Here is a 17,920-nt window from a genome sequence, read left to right on the forward strand (position 1 = left end):
GACAGGCAGACGAGAATCTTTCCAAAGACGGAGCTAATGCGGCGGCTTACATGTGGAAGGGTCAGACCTGCGTGTCCAAGTGAATGCCGAGTCTTAAATATTCACTTACAACGTTCAAGTCTGTAATTTCTTCATAAAGAATTCTCAAATGATAAAGATGACCTGGTAGGCATCAATTCACTTGTATTTTCTAAAAGCTTTTGATAAGGTCCCTCATAAAAGATTGAGAGAACAAAACCCCAGTGTGGCGTAAAGTCCTTGTTGTGGATTAAAAACTGAGAAAGTGACGGGGAACAGAAAGATCCTAGTGGAGACCTGCTGCTCGTGGTGGGGACGGGTGTATAGAGGGGTGTCTGAGGACTCTGTCGTTGGGGCTATAGTGATTAAGTATATTAATTGTTTGGAGAAGGGAATGGAGTGTCTTTTAGTGCCGTCGGCTGCTGTTACCCTGGTTCTTGTCGCTGGGTTCAGCGCCGAAAGTCTTTAGCGCCTTGTAGGCACCAGGGCGCTCGGGCGGTGCAGGGGCAGAGGAGATGAAGGTTGAGAGTCTCGAGTGTAATTCAGATTGGCAGAGAATCTAGTCCATGTGGGAAAGCTACCTCGGCCTCTGAGGAAAGAGGCTCAGCGGTTATCATGGGCAGTTCAGCGAAGCAGCTTTTTTAGGACAAAGCAGATCGTGATGGGGTGGGGCCGAAAACCGAAGGGTTTCCCTTAGGGAGAAGGGAACGTGCTCTTGTGCTGTTGGATTCTTACTGTCCTGCTGTATAGGAAGGGGGGACAGTTCTTGAGTCTTTCTGTCCATGTTCTCTCTTGTGCAGTCGTATTTCTTTTCAGAGTCATCATGAGGGCAGTGCCTGTAATGTACTGGAAATGCCCGCCTCTTTAGTTCCCTGTGGGGACTGAGCTTGCTCCTCTGAAACACATGACCTGTGTGTTCCCAGCAGGTGACCCTACAGATCCCTTAGGGTAGACCACACAGCCCCCGCCTTGGATTTTCTCAGTACAAGGTAGGGTGACCAAGCTCTTGTGGGAGGCAGATGACTGTGAGTTGTGCGGGTGAGGGGCGTGTCCTGGGCAGGGGGCGCAGGCTGGGCAGCCCTGGAGTTGTCATCGCGCGTCCTGCCTGTTGCCTTTCTCTTTTGCTGCCTCTTTAAGGCCACTGCCATGTTTCTTCTGTGGCCACAGTGAAAGTTCCTTGGGCATGACCATAGGCCTTGAGAGCTTGTACTTTTCTGAATGGGCTCTTGCAGGCAAGCAATGGATTTCTTAGTTACCCTTCTTTATTTACTAATTTCCTTTTGTAGCTGTCTACTTATCCGGGTCCCACTTTAATTAAAACCTGGAAAATGCTGGCCTCCCTCAGAAATGTTGCTGAGTCCCTTCTTTTGGCTGTTAGCAGATGCCTCTGTGTGGGTTGGGGTCCCCAGCAGGGCCACCCCCTCCCCCCAGGGAATTTTTGCACTCTTGGTCCCACATAGTTAGAAGCTGCAATTACTACTTGGTTGCTAATTACCCAGCCTAACATTAGATCAGTTTACAGAGGGAGCTGGGAGCCTGTCAGCAAAGGTCAGCCTGAGGTCCTCCCACTAACCAGCCCTCTTGTGATCGCTGTACAAGGAAGAAGGCATTAGCGGGGAAGGCTTGGGGGCCTGCTCCGGGCTGCACTGTCCTTGCTGGGGGGATGGGAGAGGGAGAAGTGAGCCACTGATGACTATAAAGGGGTCAGAGAGGCCCATAACCCTTCTCACAACCTTTCTCAGAAAGCCTGGAGGGGGTTGAAGCCTTTCCTTTCATAGATGGATACATGGAGGAAGCCGGGATGTGCCGGCTCGTGACTTTTCCTGGTTCACTCTTTTAGAAGGGCCATTCAGCCTCTCGGGGGCAGCAGGGCCTACGAGAGAGCTCCCTGAACCTGTCCCATCTTCTTACCACCTGTACTATGTTGTTGGCTTAATTTTTTTTTTTTAAGATTTTATTTATTTATTTGACAGAGAGAGAGACAGCCAGCGAGAGAGGGAACAGAAGCAGGGGGAGTGGGAGAGGAAGAAGCAGGCTTCCAGCTGAGCAGGGAGCCCGATGCAGGGCTCAATCCCAGGACTCTGGGATCACGCCCTGAGCCGAAGGCAGACGCTTAACTACTGAGCCACCCAAGGAGCCCCTAATCCCCCCCCCCCATCGGCTCTCCTATTAAAACCCTGAATACCTGCTCTAGCATCATCCCAAGCAGTGATCCCAACAAATCATAGCTTTGGGCTGGTTGTATTGGTTCCGATATTAAATAGATAATGATTTGAATTTTAACTGTTCATCCACATATGCCTGCCGTCACCCAGCTTCTGGCTAGTGGAAAACAGCGGTGGGAAAGAGACTAGCCTGGAATTGTGAGTGCTTTCTCAAGCTTGGCGTTGCTTTCTCGTGACCTGTGGGGCTGTGGGTGAGACTCCCTGCTTCTCTGAACCTTAACAGTGAGGCAGACCCAGCATCTAGCATGCCAAGTACTTCACTGTCGTACCAACCCTTAAAACCACATGGGGCAAATATGATCTTGACACCCATTACATGTCTGAGGAACCCAAAGTTGGTTAAGAACTTACAGCTTTCAAACAGCCTCTGTGCTGAGATGCCCACTGAAGGCACATGGCTTGTGGCCTGTTCTGTGCTGTATTATGCCTTTTTTTTTCTTTTTTCTTTTTTTTATTACTGACCCACCCCAAAGTGGGTCTGTCCTGTATCTGCCTGTTGGGTGCAGTGTTAGAAAAAAGCTGACTACAGTGGGAAGGACTGGAAAGGAAAGAAGGCTCAGCCTCTCATGGGTGGATCTCTAAACTCTGTAAGCAGTGGTGGCACCGTCCCCGAGTGCTCCGTTCCAGTTGTGTCTCTGGCCCGTCCCTGATTGGGACAGGCCTGGACTTCCCCGGAGTGCTCCCCCTTCCCCTCAGGGCGAGATCATTATGCGGTCCATGGGGACCTCAGAGGCAGGGTGACAATGCGTTACGTTGATAACGTTCTTGCAGCCGGAGACACAGCTCCAGAGCCGTTTGGGAACTCCTTGTTCAGTCTTGTCACAGGTACAGCATGTCTCCCCAGCACCGGAGGCTCTGGCACTGCCAGGACCCAGGAGGACGCTGTGCCATCCTGACCCTCTGAGATGGCCGAGGGACAGCACCGGGACATTTAGTACTGTTCCCCACGCTCCCGTCCTTCGGTGTGTGTGCCCCTCTTTGGACAGAGTCTGAAGTGGATGGGCCCCGACCTAACCCTTTCTGATTGGGGTAACAAATGTTCAGAAAGGAGAAGGACCCTGTGTTACTTTATATAGGAAGGTTTGGCTGGAGGGATCTAGCGAATGGGCCATGGGATGTTGTCAGGGGAAGGTTTGGAGCCAGAACCTGGGCCTCTGATTCCTCTTCCTTTCCTGGGCCAAGGAGGCCCAGGCCTGTGCTTGAAAGATGCTTTATGAAACTATTTTACGGAACTTCCCCACCCCCCCTCCGGGTGCTGACGGACACCGCTCCCCCCATATAACTTCATGTTCTTGTAATTAACATATAATTTGATACCTAGAAATTCGTGCTGGGTGGAGCTGGAAAGGATTACTCAGCTTTAAGCAATTTAGACTCTTGGGTTATAGAACTCTGTGTGCTGTGTCCTAGCTCTCCTGTTACTGCTAACTTGTTTTGCCAATATCCTTCCTACTTGTTTCTTCCTTCTGTCCTGTGCAGATGAGTGAAATGATGATACGGTATGTTTTTGCATTTAAACAACTGAAGGGTTGTTGACTCCTACACGTGGACTGCCTGCTTCTCCAGTATGTGTGTCCTCAGCTCTCTTCTCCCACTGGCTGGTGGAATTGGATGGTGCCGTAGTTTACTTCACTTGCTGCTGCTTTGTCAAGGCGGTGCCATCAGTATTAAAAAATGCAGTAAGTAATTATCAGGGAAGAATAAAGAGGAAAAATAAGGATGTTTTGCAATTTAAATTTATTTAGAGTATATGCTGATGGTTATAAGTTTTGTTGGAAAGATTATTTGTTGTGTTGACACATGTATTAATGTGGGGGGGGGGTCCTGGTTCTTAATGTATATGATACGTGCCCATTTAAAGATACAAAGACTAGGTGAACTCTGACCTGGCGGTGAGAGTATGGTTGAAAGCCCATCAGGATATTGTGAAACTAAATCTGAATGTCCCCGTGCTTTGAAAGAGGACATTTACAGCAGTGCGGATGGAAAATTGTGATGTAAACTCAGAGGCAAGAATGAATCCCTTAAACTACAATGGTAAGTGGGTTCTGACTTGCGGGACGGGCTGACCCTCCCCTCTCTCAGGTCACGGCTTCCTGATCCAGTGGGTAGAGGAGGCTCTTGAGTCCTGGTCCCACCTGAGCGTGCTCTCATCACTCAGCTACAGGGAAGGTAGGAGCCAGGAGAGTAGCGCAGAGGCTGCGCCTTTGTTCCCTTCGGTGGACTGTGCTCGTGAGTCTTCAGGGCTTGAGAACTTGACTTTGGAAAGCTTCTAAATTTGTTCCTAGTGGGTTGATTTATTTTGTTGAGGTCAAATTAGAGCTAATGGCCCTAATGGTTTACAGTGCTCCTAAATGGTCCTTAGCACTTAGGCAGGCTTGGCTGGCCATTTTGGGCGGGTTTCCAAGTGTGGACCGTATCATTCTGAGGGTATATTTTTTTTTGTTCAAGTTATTGTTGCGAGTACAACTATATGTGTAAGCAAGGTTAAAAGGTAACAGCAGAATTAGTCACACTTAATATTCAACTTTCTCTTGGTATCAAACGCAGGAATGTGTTTGTTCACACGGGCCGAGTGGGCATCTGGTGAGTGAGCATGGCGTCCAGCTGGGAGCTCAGTAGTTGGTGATTGTTCTCTGTGACTTTGCCTAGGAGTATATTGTTCATGAAATGCAGTAATGGGGAAGCCTCAGATTTCCTTCCACTGTTCTTGGTTGCCACGTCGCTCTTGTAAGAGCAGGTAACCAGGTTAAACTAATCTTGGTGCATCCCTTCCAGCCATGCTGTGGTATCTTTGAGTTCATGGCAAGGTCTTTGGCAAGAGGATTTTACTCTGCATAAAACTGGCTCCAGTCTCCTGATTTCTGTGTGATTGGGAGTAGGTGGAGCAGACAGGTGCCTACGGAGGAGGTGCGAGTCTCTGCTGGCCCACAGAATTCAACCATGCATATGTATGCACAGGCAGGCTCTGTGGGCAGGGATCTCCCAGGGCTGTGAGGTACAGCTGAAAGGGGAGAGAATCCGGAGGCTGGGGGTTTCGCTCCCTAAGCTGAGGTGCTGGAACAAGGTAGAGGCAGGAGCACTGGTTAAAGATTTCTCTGTGCTTTGATTCGGGGGAGGGGGGGGCTGGGGGGGGGGAACAATGTCCTTCAGATCGTCTTTGGCCCGTGAACTCTAAGAGTGGTGTCCCCTAAGTTGCAGATGTGGCTTTGAAGGCCAAGTCCAGTCAGATTCTGTTGTGGGTAAAATCCTGTTGGTCTGTATGGACTGAGCCGGAGCTATTATCAAAGGTTGAGTGATTGATGGGGGTTTTGCCTTCTAATTGCTAATGGAATGGCTACTGGGTTCTTCTCAAAACTTGGGTTCCTTTTTTCCCTCTTGCATACTCTGAAAACACACTTTCAGTATATTTTCAAGCTTCGCTACCTCACTTATTCTCGAGACGGAATGGGCTTTCCCTTGAGCACCTTGAAGAACATCATTCTACCTGGGAGATGCCTACTTCTGTTGAGAAAAAAACTTCCACATTCGCCTAGTTCTTCTGGAAAATAGTACCATAATCCTCATGAACAGTGCTGTAAATCTCAAAATTTGGGTTTCAAGGCAGATGGCTGTGTTTGTGACCAAGAAGGAGTTAATTTCCACTGTTAATAAAACTTGGCTTTTGCATCGGGCATGACAGACCTTGAGACGTGGGCCCAGTGTAGCAGCCAAAGTCACCATCAGGTCGTGTCTGTGGGTGTGCCTTCTGAACTCGGTGTTTGACCGTGTTCAGTTAGTTCCATGGCCACCAAGTTCTCCAGAGAAGTTTTAATTACAAACCAAGGTGATGTGGTTTCTTAAATGTGTTATAACAAATGGATGTTAGTCCAAGGAGCCCAGAGCAGCCCCCTGCATCAATAAAACCCCGTAATTATCACGTGGCGGGCTCTGAGGAGGAAATCTCAACGCCCTGAGTGTCTAGTCGGCTGTGCTTCCGGCCTCTCTTTCCTGAAGTTGGGGGCAGGGCGAGGGTGCTGAAGGAGAGGCCTCTTCTCAGAGGCCCCGAGAGTGATGACACAGCCAGGACAGGCTCGAATGCTGTCCCAGGGTGGAACGTGTTAATAGCCCTGGGGTGAGGTCTGCTTTTTTGGTGGTGGGCCAGGGGTAGGTGTTTGGGGGAGGGAGGTGGTTAAAATGGAAGACCTTGAAATGGCAAATCTTTATTAGTTTTGTAAACAGCTTTAGGAAGTGCTGGGAGCATCTTGCAGGGACCCTGCAATTATCATAATAAACAGTTTTATCATCTGCTTGGCAATCAATATTGTGGCTTATGCTGCTTTAGTATCTCAGTGGTATTGATTACCTTAACAACTGTGCTGCGGTCAGCTTCCATTAACCCTTGCTCTGCCGGCAGGGCCCATGCTTTCCACGGTTGAATGGGAGACTGTTCTGGTCCCAGCCCAGGCAAGTGCTGGAATTTGACAGCTGGCCAGAGAGTCAAATGAAGCTTTTTATCTCAAGGCACCCAACAGAAGGAAGGGTTTTAACCAGGGACTCCTGAGGCTAATGCAGCTTTTTAAAGGCATCTTTCCTTTCTTTCGTTCCTTTATTTTTATTTTTTGGAAGTGCTGTGTAAAACACTTCCGGTGGTGGGTTTCAACTGTGACTCAGGACCTTGAATGTTAAGAGTGACGATTCTGATTCTTCCCTTCCCTGGGCTTTGTCCATTGCTCCCCTCAGCTCCTCCTCCGCTCTCCCCAGCGCAGGATGGCCAAGTGTGGAACCTCACCGGGAGCTGCAGCGCTTACGTCCTCATGGAACAGGCATTCCCAGGACTCTGAGCATTTGTTTTGTGAGCCACATTTTACTCTTAGAGAGAAAAACACTTATTTGGGGACATCTCATTCTAGGATTCAGTGAGTGTCTGAGGTGCACTGACCAGCTGGAGAATGACAGAATGCTGCAGGTAGGTTTGGGTGCCACTTGAGATTATATCCCTCTCACTGACGGTCCCCTGTGTCTGGACTGGTTAGTGTTGCCGCTCCCCTTTTCTCCTAATGAAACAAACACTTTACTGTAGGAAACCCCTGGGATGGAGCCTCCGAATCAAGCCAGTAGTTACGGACCAGGTAATAGTAAGTGACAGTTGCCCAGAAACTTTGGGGACAAGATCTTGCCAGCAGTAGGGGTGGTGGTGTGTTCGTGTTGACTTTCTATGTTTGTTTCTTTGTTTTTTTTTTTTTTTAACTTATCTGTTTTATTTTAAATATGTGTATATGTGTCTGCATATGCATATATATAAGTACGCATGGAGCTGGGGGTGTGCTTGCACGCCATAGCCTGTCGCTTTGGCCTAATGTCAGTGAAGACCCTAGAGATCTTCAACATGAAAGGCAGCAACACAGGTGCTTTTGAACCTGGGTGACAGTGACCCTTCATGAGAAGCCAGCTGCCACATCTAAGAGTCAGTTTGTAAAGTCGTCGGGTTTCATGGTGTCGCTGGGGAGGGGAGGAGGAGGAAAAAGCGGAGGTAGCAGCAGTGCTTGGACTAGGAGAAGAGTGAATTGGGTCAGCAGCTGCTGCCTTCCTGCCCTTCTTGCCAGGCTTCAGCCTCTGGCTTCCTTGTCCTTCGTGGCTGCCCAAGAAAAGCCAGGAGTGGAAATTCATCAGATGGGGAGGAGGCCTGTAGGTATGTGATGAAGGGGAGGATTGTGGGCTGAGCTTGGGTAAGTCCAGAGAGGTACAGGCAAGGGGGTCATAGGTGTATGGAATTCCCAGCCAAGGGATAAGAGTCCCTATAAGAAAGTGTCAGGAAGTCAGGCCACAGGGTCTGGGCAGCAAGAATATAGGCTTTATCTGGTGAGGCCCAAGGTGGGAATAGCAAGACTTGACCTTGGCATCAAGCCACAGGCTTGATGGGCATGGCTGAGCTTGCAGATGGCATGAAGAATGAGAACTGTGCGGGTAAGGGAAGGGTCCCAAGGAGTAATGGTAGGTCTTTTCTGTCCAGGGGGAAGCTGGTGGGAGTAGTTCTCTACACGTGGTTGGAGAGTCTGCGCAGTTTCATGGCTTAAGCCTTCCCTTCTGACCTTCCCTTACCAGGTCACCCTCCCTGTGACTGGCGTGTCAGGGGACCCCTGTCCCCACTGTCTTGTATTCTGGACCCACCCACTTCTGTCCACATTCTCCTTCTGCCCAGACTACATTGGTTCCACAAATTGTAAAGTCTTAAGCGTAATGCTCTTCCCAAAAATGTCATTTAGATCAGTTAGGCTCAGAGGGTGGGTGGTAGTTATTAAGTTGCCCAAAGTTCCATTGCTTTCCCGCATGATAGGGACGGTATCCGAGTAGCGCAGAGGCCCCACCGTGATGGCAGAGGGTGGTCTAGACTGCTCCTGACCATGCAGTATGCAACATTTGTCATGGTAATGAGGCCAGTCCCCCAATTTTTGGTTTCATGTCCATTTGTGCACTTGTAAGTCGTGAAGATAGGTCGTGAAGACGTAATAGTGTGGCCGGCATCACTCTTTACCACATCCCGCTGGGTCTTAACTTGAACTCTGTGTTGGTACTAGCTCTTCTAAATCTGACCTCATTCGTGAGGACCTCCTAGACATTGACAGCATCTTACTTCTTTTCACAAATAGCTTTTTGAGCTGAGCGGTCAGACTGTCTCAGGCAGGAGAATGGTCTGCGTGGCCAAGAGGGAGTTGATTTTAGAGGGAGTTGCACTCTGCCTGCTGATGTCTTACATTTTGTTATGGCCAGAGATCCTTGCTTCAGCATTTGGCACTTTACTAGGTGCTTTTCCAAGCGCTATAACACTCTGATCTATGTAAAATTTGAGACTTAATGTCTTCCATCAAGATTCTTGGCTGTGTAGCACAACCCAGTGTTTGGTATTATTTATAACCCTGCTTTTTAGGTGTGAGCAGTGAAATATCTTTTTTGGGGGATTTTTGATGTACTCAGTTTTTTTGTTTTTTTTGTTTTTTATTTCTTATTTAGAAAATGAAATGTGATTTTGAAGAGTTTGCAAAGATGATTCTCTTTCAGGAAGTGATAACTTCACAGAGAAAAAACACTGGAGTAGAAACTGGAGACTGAATCCTGATCTCTGATCTGCTACTGACCAGCTGGTGTTCTGGAGAAACAATGACTTAACAGTCGTTACTCTAATGTCTGAGGAATCTCTTTTAACCCCTAAGATCTGAATTGTGATTCCCATTCTGTTTACTTAGGAGACAAGATTGCCAGAGGTCGAATGAGAAATGAATATAAGAGTGTTTGAAAATGTATACAAGACCGTATAAATTGATGGAGCATTGTTATTTGTTCCCGGGAAGGTTGGTGCTGGGTGTGATTGTTTTCTTGGTCAAATCCTAATGCCACTGTGGAAAAGTCCATGGCGAAGAGCATTTCCCAGAAGCCGCAGCACGGTGATGGCTGTGTATGGGCCCACGTGTGGCAAGAGGCCCACTTGTCATGGGGCCATCCTACTTGCAGCAGAGCCCAAGAGAACCAGCCTAGTGGGAAGCAGCTTAGTTCAGACTTTACAAAGCAATTAAGGTGACTTATAAAACATTCATACCGAGATGAGAAATGATGAACTCAAAAACAATGGCTGGCAAATATTGCCTTATTTTGTAAACTCACTGAAGGTGTTTAAACTTATTTTTTAACCCATTAAATCAGTAAGTGGAGGCTTTTAACTATCCGGGGATGTGGTTTTCTTAACCAGAGTTTGGCTCTGAGCTCTTATGTCATTCGAGGCTGTGAAATGGGGCCCATCTTGCTCAGTGATGATAGTGATCGTTACCACATGTGAACGTGTCGGAGACTGAGCCCAGAGTGTAATGCAAGTTGTCTCTTCCAATAGCGGCATGGTAGTGCTTGGTACCTTCTAAGGGTTCAGAGTAGGGGTGGGGTCAGCAGATGGTGAGTTTTGAAAGCAAGATCTAGAGGTCAGCTCTTCTAAAGAAAGGAGAACCCGTATTTCTTTGGAAAAGGCTTAGCTGGCCATGAACTTATCAACTCAAGACTGAGAAGCTTGGTTCTGGCCAGTGCTGTGCTCTCTTCAGCAGTTGCTCCTGAACTGGGTAAAGACCGAGCTTGCTGCTTTTAAAGAAAAGAAAAATGCGTTTCTGTAAAAATGGAGTAATAGGATGAACCCATCATCTGGACTTAACAGTTCACTTTTTAAAAAAATATTTTTTAGGGGCGCCTGGGTGGCTCAGTCGTTAAGCGTCTGCCTTCGGCTCCCGGCATTATGGGATCAAGCCCCACATCAGGCTCCTCTGCTGGGAGCCTGCTTCTTCTTTTCCCACTCCCCCTGCTTGTGTTCCCTCTCTCGCTGGCTGTCTCTCTCTGTCAAATTAATAAATAAAATCTTTAAAAAAATTTTTTTTTAAAGATTTTATTTATTAGAGTGAGAGAGTAAAAACACAAGCGGAGTAGGAGGCAGAGGGAGAAGCAGACTCCCCGCTGAGCAGGGAGCCTGACACGGGGCTCGATCTTGGGACTCTGCGATCATGACCTAAGCAGAAGGCAGACCCCTAACCGGCTGAACCACCCAGGTGCCCCAGTAGTTCACTTTTTGTTAGATTTGTTTAATCATTTTGTTCATTGGCTTTGATTTTAAGTCCAATTAAAGATATCATGAGACTTTATCATTTTGTTAGGTGATAATACTGTGTTTGCATAGAAGATTAACAAAATCTTAACGTTATTAAATCCCGCAGCACTTTTCAAAATGATCTGGCTGTCCCCAGAATGTCTTTTTGCAGTTGGTTTGTTAAAATTGGTATCCATGGGAGGCCTGTGTAGTGTTGGTTTCTCAGGTTTCTTTACCTAGGACAGCAAACCCCCTCCCCTCGACGCTGCAAATCCAGCCTCCAAATGTGTCCCCGCTTCTCCCCCTGCAACTAGCCCATGGATTTTGAGGGATAATGGGGGAATAGCTACGTGTGGTAGAAGGAGCACTGTTCATATGCTATGAAGATATACTCAGGTCCTCTTCTAGCTATGCCACTGATGAGCTCTCTGACCTTGGGCAAACCACCAACACCCTGTGGGGTCATTACTCTTGTCCATCAGAGGAAGCCGTAAGACTGAATCGTCTCCGGCTCCAGCATTCTCATTCTGATCGCTGCAGAGACACGGGGTGGAGGCACCTCTTACTACCAGTCCTTATCCCAGTTTCTGTAATTCAGAACTTATTGGTACTAAATACTGAGCAGTTGGCTTATTCTCTTCCTCTTGGCCACTGTGAGTGGTATACCTAAAACAAGGTTATTATGCCCCCCCCACCCCGGACTTAGAAAGTTTAGAGTCAAATTTATTGCTTAGTGTGTTGGTTATTACCGTATACATACGTTCAAGCTTCATTTTTGGCTCAAATTTTCCTCCCCTCTTGTTTTTTTTCCTTTCCTCTTTTGCCCTGGCCTGAATTTAGGCTGTGATGTTGTATTGTACATTCTTGTGAGAGTATAAATAAAGGACTGCGTGCGGGGTGTGCTTATGTGACTCTGACTTAGTTCGTGAGCTTGTGGAGGCCAGGGGCCCCTTCCTTATATATCGTTTGTTTTGTTGAGCCGCAGTTTAGATGCTCAGAAAAAGCTTACTGACAGATTTTGGTTTGACCTATTGTCATTGGTTTTTTGCATTTAAAAGTCTTCTATTTTACTGGCAAAGAGTTGTGTGGAGTAGTGTTGATTTTGGTGGTGGTGGCCTGGTTCTGCTCTGATTCACGTTTCACAGGGCAAAACAGCCGAAGGAAGTCTGGTAAGCCGCTCAGCCAGCGATGTTTGTTTGTTCGTTTTTGTTTTTGTTTTTTTGTAGAACTTGTCTTCCTGAAGAGTTCCTTGATTTTTTTTTTTTTTTTTGGTTTTTTAGTTTTTTGGTTTTTGTTTTTTCTCTTCGTAGGTCTTTGGTGAGTGAAGCAGTGTTCGCTGGGCCAACAGTTGGGGGTGGGGGGATCTTAACTGCTAAAACAGTAGCCATTCTATGCATTCTGAAGTTCGCTTTTGGTTCTAGCCTTGGACACAAGGCTGTTGTTGGGATGTCTGGGATGACGGAGATGATGAGTCAGAATCTGCCAACTGCCATCTCTGGAAGAAAGTGGGCTAGACCATCAGATGTGCCACATCTTCTGTTAAGACTCAAGTGTGAGTGAGCACGTTTTCTCATTGACTCTCGCTCAGCCTGCCTTTGCAATCAAGAGCCTTGGGAACCCTCAGGAAGGCCCGGGTCCCAGCTGGCTCCCCCCCCCCACCTCCCTGGAACTCTGCCTCCTCGACTGTCCAAGAGAGAAGAGGGATGATGTTGGTCCTGGAGTGTTAGGGGGAGGATCAGAGTTTGTGCACGCCGGGCATGGATCATAGTGCCTGGCACACAGTAGGCACTCAAAAATGGTAGGTGCCTTCAGGAAAATTTCTATGAGTGGTTGGGGGATATATTTAACTATTGCATAGTGGCCTTCTCTTTTCTTACTGGTTGACACTTGAAAAGGGATCCTTTAAGCATTTTGAGGGCCTCTGGAGCTGGACTTTGAATGCTCCTCTCCTGGGTCCCTGGAAAACTTCTCTGTAATGGACAGAGAAGAACTGAGATGCCTCGTTGGTTGAGGGAGTTCTGCTGTTGCTCTCCCAAGCCAGCCGCGTGGCATTTATCTGCTCGTTGCCATGTTGAAGAGAGCACTTCTGATCCTCTGCTCCGTGCGGACTTAGTCCAGAGGAAGGCGAGACCCCTGGGGGGTCCTGGGTGTGGCGAGGAAGTTGAGGCTCATGGCTTGCAAGTTTTCTTCTAATGGAATTTCCCATCACTTACTGCCCTGCTGATTTCTGATCAATGAAAATGAAATTGCATCACCTCCTCAGAGGCTCCACGTTCGCCTGCTGCTTCCAGCTGTGTCAGTTCCGGTAAAATAATCTCATCAGGCGTGCGAGAGGGTAATAGGAAATAAAAATAAAAACCCACAATTAGCAAGAGGCCTTGCAGCTGAGTAACACTTTCCATCCCGGAGGCAGGGCTGGGTAGTGAATGCTTAGGAAAGAGTCTCTGGAGGAAAAAAAAAAAAAAAAGAAAGAAAAAAATTCCCAGTTCTTTCTCTTCGACCTTCTTTTTCCCCCTCACATCCCCTAACAGTCTCTCCACCCCTTACATGTGGATGATTTAAAATTAGGAAAGGGTTTTTCCTGCCCTACTGCTGTGTGCTGGGCACAGGGTGGCATTCGCTTTCCTCTCTCCCGAGTTGCCCGCAGATAGACACCAGAGGAATTCTCAACACTGCAGCTTCTCCCACTGGCCTGCAACAGGGAACCAGATGGTGGGGCCCGGGAGGGGGGGTTAGCTGGAAGCCGAGGAAGGGTTGGTGAGTAGACTTTGCAGAGCTGGTTCATTTGAATTCGTAGACTTGATACTTTAGTTTATCTGTCCATTGAGAATAAGACTTGCTGCGCGCTCCCCCCCACGCCGGCCCAGCCAACCTGCCTCACGTTAGTCTCTGAAACGCCCAGTATTGTGTCAAGAGCACAAGGCCCCATGAAAGGGCATTGTTTGATCATGTGGAAGCTGGGCCAGGCCACCTCCCTTTGGATTACAGGGAACATGGGCACATGCCAACCCCAGAACCTCTTGATAACAACGAGTGAGATTGAACACTGCCTCCGGAATATTCTGCCACTTAAGCGTGTGGTGCCTATAAAGTCATGGAGTCCAGCCTAAGGAGGAACCGAAGCCAAAGAAACCAGGATAGGGAATATCAAGGGCAAGTGAGGATGTGGGAAACCTGTTGGATCACCTGAGAGGAGCCAGCAGAAATGGGATCATCTCATCTCTTGTCGACTTGACAGCATCAAAGGAAAATAAATGCTCATATGAAGGCCATTTCATTGGTGCTGGCAGTTTTGCATGCCCTTCAGCCCGGGGGTGGGGGGGGAATTCTGGGCTCTTGGGATGTGGCTGATCTCAGACATCCCTACTCTTCCTTTAATTGCTGACTTCCGTGTGGGTCGAGGGCGAGACCCCCAGGAGGGATTAGTACTAGGGGGAGTAGCAGGGGTACATTGGAGTACGGGGGTGGCAGTGTCCCCAGTACTGTAGGGTCCTCAGGGCAATTGCACAAGTTGCCAGACCATGTGTTACAATAGTCAAACCGTGGTTTTCAGTGTAGTGGACATCAGAGGTCATCCATGGGTACATCTGGTTAGTAGAAGGAGAGATTATAGCCGTAGAGCAGGAAGACTCTGGAATGGCGGGGAGCAATAACCTAGATAATTATGTTGATACAGTGAACCCAGGGGCCATGGGAAGTGCTGACTCTGTCCCTCCCAGTGTCCTGACTGTCACTGTTCAGGTTCTTAATTCACATGTCTGGACCATAATGAGAGCAAGCTAGTAGGACTGTATTGCTAGGAAGGATGCCGTGTATATTGTAGGTGCTCCGTAAATATTAGTCGTGTGAATCAGTAAAAATCATGAGAGCAGTTAGTGACTTTGGGGCTACGTATTTGGCACAGGAGCTTGAAACGAAGGCCACTAGGACCAGAACCCCAGCGACCTCCCTATTACTGTGGCCCATGAACTGGCTGGGTTGGATTTCCTTGATCTTAGCCTGGCTTCGTGTGGGGATCTTCTGGAGATGCACGTACAGTTTCTACAACTTTCTCTTGTCCTGGTGCTGTGCAAGAGGAGGACTGCCGCCTGGAAGTTCCGGTGGGATGAGCAGAGCTCTAGGGGTGAAAGGAGAGGTGATGCCTGGTCAGAACGGAAGCTCCAGTTCTTCGTGCTAACATGCATTTTTCATACGTTTGTGCGTTTGTGCAAATACGTTCCTCCTCTCTCAGACACTTAGCGCAGGGGCTTGGTCTACATTGATCACATTTTATGACTTGAACTGGCAATTCGCCCCCAGGGATCAGACCTAACCAGGGTGTTCAGGAAGCCATTAAGGAAAAATATGTAACCACACTCGTTCCCAAACTCAAATGTTCGGTCTTAGCAGGGCTTGGATGAGAGACTTTCAAGCATAATTAATCCAAGCCCTACTTAACATGGACCTTGGTGAGGCTTCACAACAGCTATTGACCCAAAAGCAGCATTTGCATTTGGAGCAGTGAGAGGAGAAAGACCATCTGGGCCTTTTTTTTTTTTTTTTTCCCTCCTGAGTTTGAGAGGGTGTAATTATTACCCACAGTCACTTAGTTCTTGGGGTGGTTTCCGGAGGGTTAAGGAAGTGCGAACTCTTGGATCCTTGCACTTGAAGAAGAAATTTTCCTTTGTTGTTTTGCCGAATTCCCAGGGCCACTCTTTGAAGTGGCCAATGGTAAATATGTCTCAATCTGTTTTTCTTGATTAAAAGTAACAGTGCGCATAATGGATTTCCTAAATACCACGTGGGATGGAGAAGGGGCTGTGGAGAATAGGACATGTCATTCAGTTTCACACCCAGCTTTGGAATTCGGAAGCGCTTCGAGCACGCTCAGCGGGCACACAGCCTGTGCCCCTCTTCGGTCCATCTTGAAGCCCTCCAGGGTCCCGACGACCATTCCTGCCGCTCTTCCAGTTTGCCAGAAGGAAGGGAATTGAGATTTGAAATCACTCCTGAGGCCACTAGGATTTAAGGACTACCCAGCAGGAAATACGCACTTCTCACATCTTCAGTGGCGTAAGATGAAGCCGTTGAGGGGAGTTCTGTGGCAGAATCGCTGTCTGCGTGTGCCCCCCACATACGAAGTTGGGGGAACACTGGGCAAACACAACCTGGAGGGGAATCTGAGGGCATCCAGCCGAGACACACCCTTCCTGAGGCATGCTTTGTGGTGGTTTCACCTTTGCGTGGTGACCCCCCCCCCCCCCCCCCGGCAGTGGCCGGGCCTTCCAGCTTCCATTCCTGCTCTGGTTAGTGGCGCGTCTTGCTCCCTGGTGCAGAAAAGGCTGTTTATGCTAGTGAGCCACGGAAGATCTGAAGAACTTGCCGCGCGGGCCTTGGTGAGAGGCCCTGTATGTGTGCGTGTGTCACCCCATTCATGAGCCTTCGAGGGGCAGGCCTTGTTTGTTTTGTCGTGGTGCCAATTCCAGAGCCTTGGTCAGAGCGCGCTGCCGCCGGTGAGCCCGCCGTGTGCCTTTCTTCCTGCTAGGAGGGAAAGATGCTCCTTTTTGAGAGTCATTTCAGAGATGCCAGGTGAGGGGGACTTTGCTTCCCCAAGGCCCCCACTCGCCTCGCCGGTACCGGGCTTCCTGATCGTCCCGGGTACAACAGGTGGTGGAATTATTGGAGAGCATGGATTTCCTCTCTCCAGGAAAGTCGGATGGGGTTTTCCAGGTGCTGCTGCAGACCAGAGAAAAGCAGCTGCGATACGTTATTCATCTCTCCCCACGCTGATCAGATCTGCATAAAAGGAGGCGCAAGGCCTCTGGCGGCTTCTACCTGCGTTCCTTCCAGAAACAGCAAGTGCAAACAGAGAATCCGCCCAAGTTCGGGTCCTCTCTGGTCTGTGCAGTCTTGAACTACAGCACGTACTTCTGTTCAAATTAAATGTTCTACAAAGAACTCCCTAATAATTCAAAAACCCGGGGCACCGGGTGGCTCAGTCGGTTAAGCGTCTGCCTTCAGCTCAGGTCATGATCCCAGGGTCCTGGGATGGAGCCCCACATCGGGCTCCCTGCTCAGCAAGCAGTCTGCTTCTCTTGCTCCCTCTGCCGCTCCCCCTCAACTCGTGTTCTCTTCCACTCTCTTTGCTCTTTCTTTCAAATAAATAAATAAATAAATAATCTTAAAAAAAGAGAAAAGAATTTCTCTACCCCAGTAGACTCCTCATCCTATTAAACTAGTAAGCATGGCTCTGATAACACTGTTCATGAGGCACAACCCTTGTACGCAGTCACTGGTATATAGTCCGTACCTGGCTCCCCCACCCCCTGCCCCAGACAGAATCGTACTTAGGGATTCGCTTGGCTTCCTGGATTTCTGTTTCCTTGACCAACTATTTAAGGTGGCCAGAATGAGGCTGCCTCCGTAGATCTCAGGCCTTCTGTAATTTTGGAAAGGAAATTGACACGATCAACCACCAAATACTAAGGTACTCAAGTATTGTTCCTGAACCTCAGCATTAGGATGATTGGGTCTTTGGTGATTAATTCCATGTAATGTTGAGGTCAGCACGCCCCTGCTGTTACTTACGGTGTCTCCTGGAAAGAGAGAGTGTGCTGTTCAACAAGTTTTTGTCCACACTGCATGCTCAGCATTGCGCTAAGAGATGAAGGGAAATGCAGGCTGATTTTTGCCCTCAAGCACTTTGTTGTCAAGTTGTAGAGCTAAAAGCGACCCGCGTGACACAAGGAGGGACAGTTTAGTGGCAGTGTGGTGATGATTACTGTGGTAGTACCGAGAGGAGACAGATCTTTGTGGCTCGAGTGATCAGAGGGGATTTCACTGCCTACTTGGCGGAACGTGAGCTTCTTAAAGGGTGCCCAAGGTTTGGGTAAGTGTTGAGGAAGAGAAAGGACATCCAAAGGACTTGGGGCTGCAGGGGCAGCAATAAGAATGCATAAAAATGTGGGGATGATGGGGAGAGACCCTCCTGTTGGAGGGAAGCAACAGAGATGATTGTGTAGTCACATGGGGTAGATTCTAGACTGTTTTAAAACCAGCGTGGAGAGTATAAGTTTGAATATTTTGGCGTTTGGCTCCTGCA

The 17,920-nt window shown here is 48.4% G+C and overlaps 1 protein-coding gene across 8 annotated transcripts in view; it reads left to right on the forward strand.

Moving 5' to 3' along the window:
- ZFHX3 (zinc finger homeobox 3) overlaps positions 1-17,920 on the forward strand; it is a 1,297,849-nt gene that overhangs the window by 1,110,395 nt on the left and 169,534 nt on the right. Inside the window, exon 1 of one of the 8 annotated variants that reach the window (XM_044382472.3) lies at positions 2,003-3,922. The exons of the other annotated variants lie outside the window; for them this stretch is intronic. The gene's annotated coding sequence lies outside the window, so the exon portion shown is untranslated. Of the gene's footprint in view, positions 1-2,002; positions 3,923-17,920 lie in introns of those variants that run through there. 8 annotated transcript variants of the gene reach the window in all.

This window comes from Ursus arctos, unplaced genomic scaffold (assembly GCF_023065955.2).
Source record: "Ursus arctos isolate Adak ecotype North America unplaced genomic scaffold, UrsArc2.0 scaffold_19, whole genome shotgun sequence".
NCBI lineage: Eukaryota > Metazoa > Chordata > Mammalia > Carnivora > Ursidae > Ursus > Ursus arctos.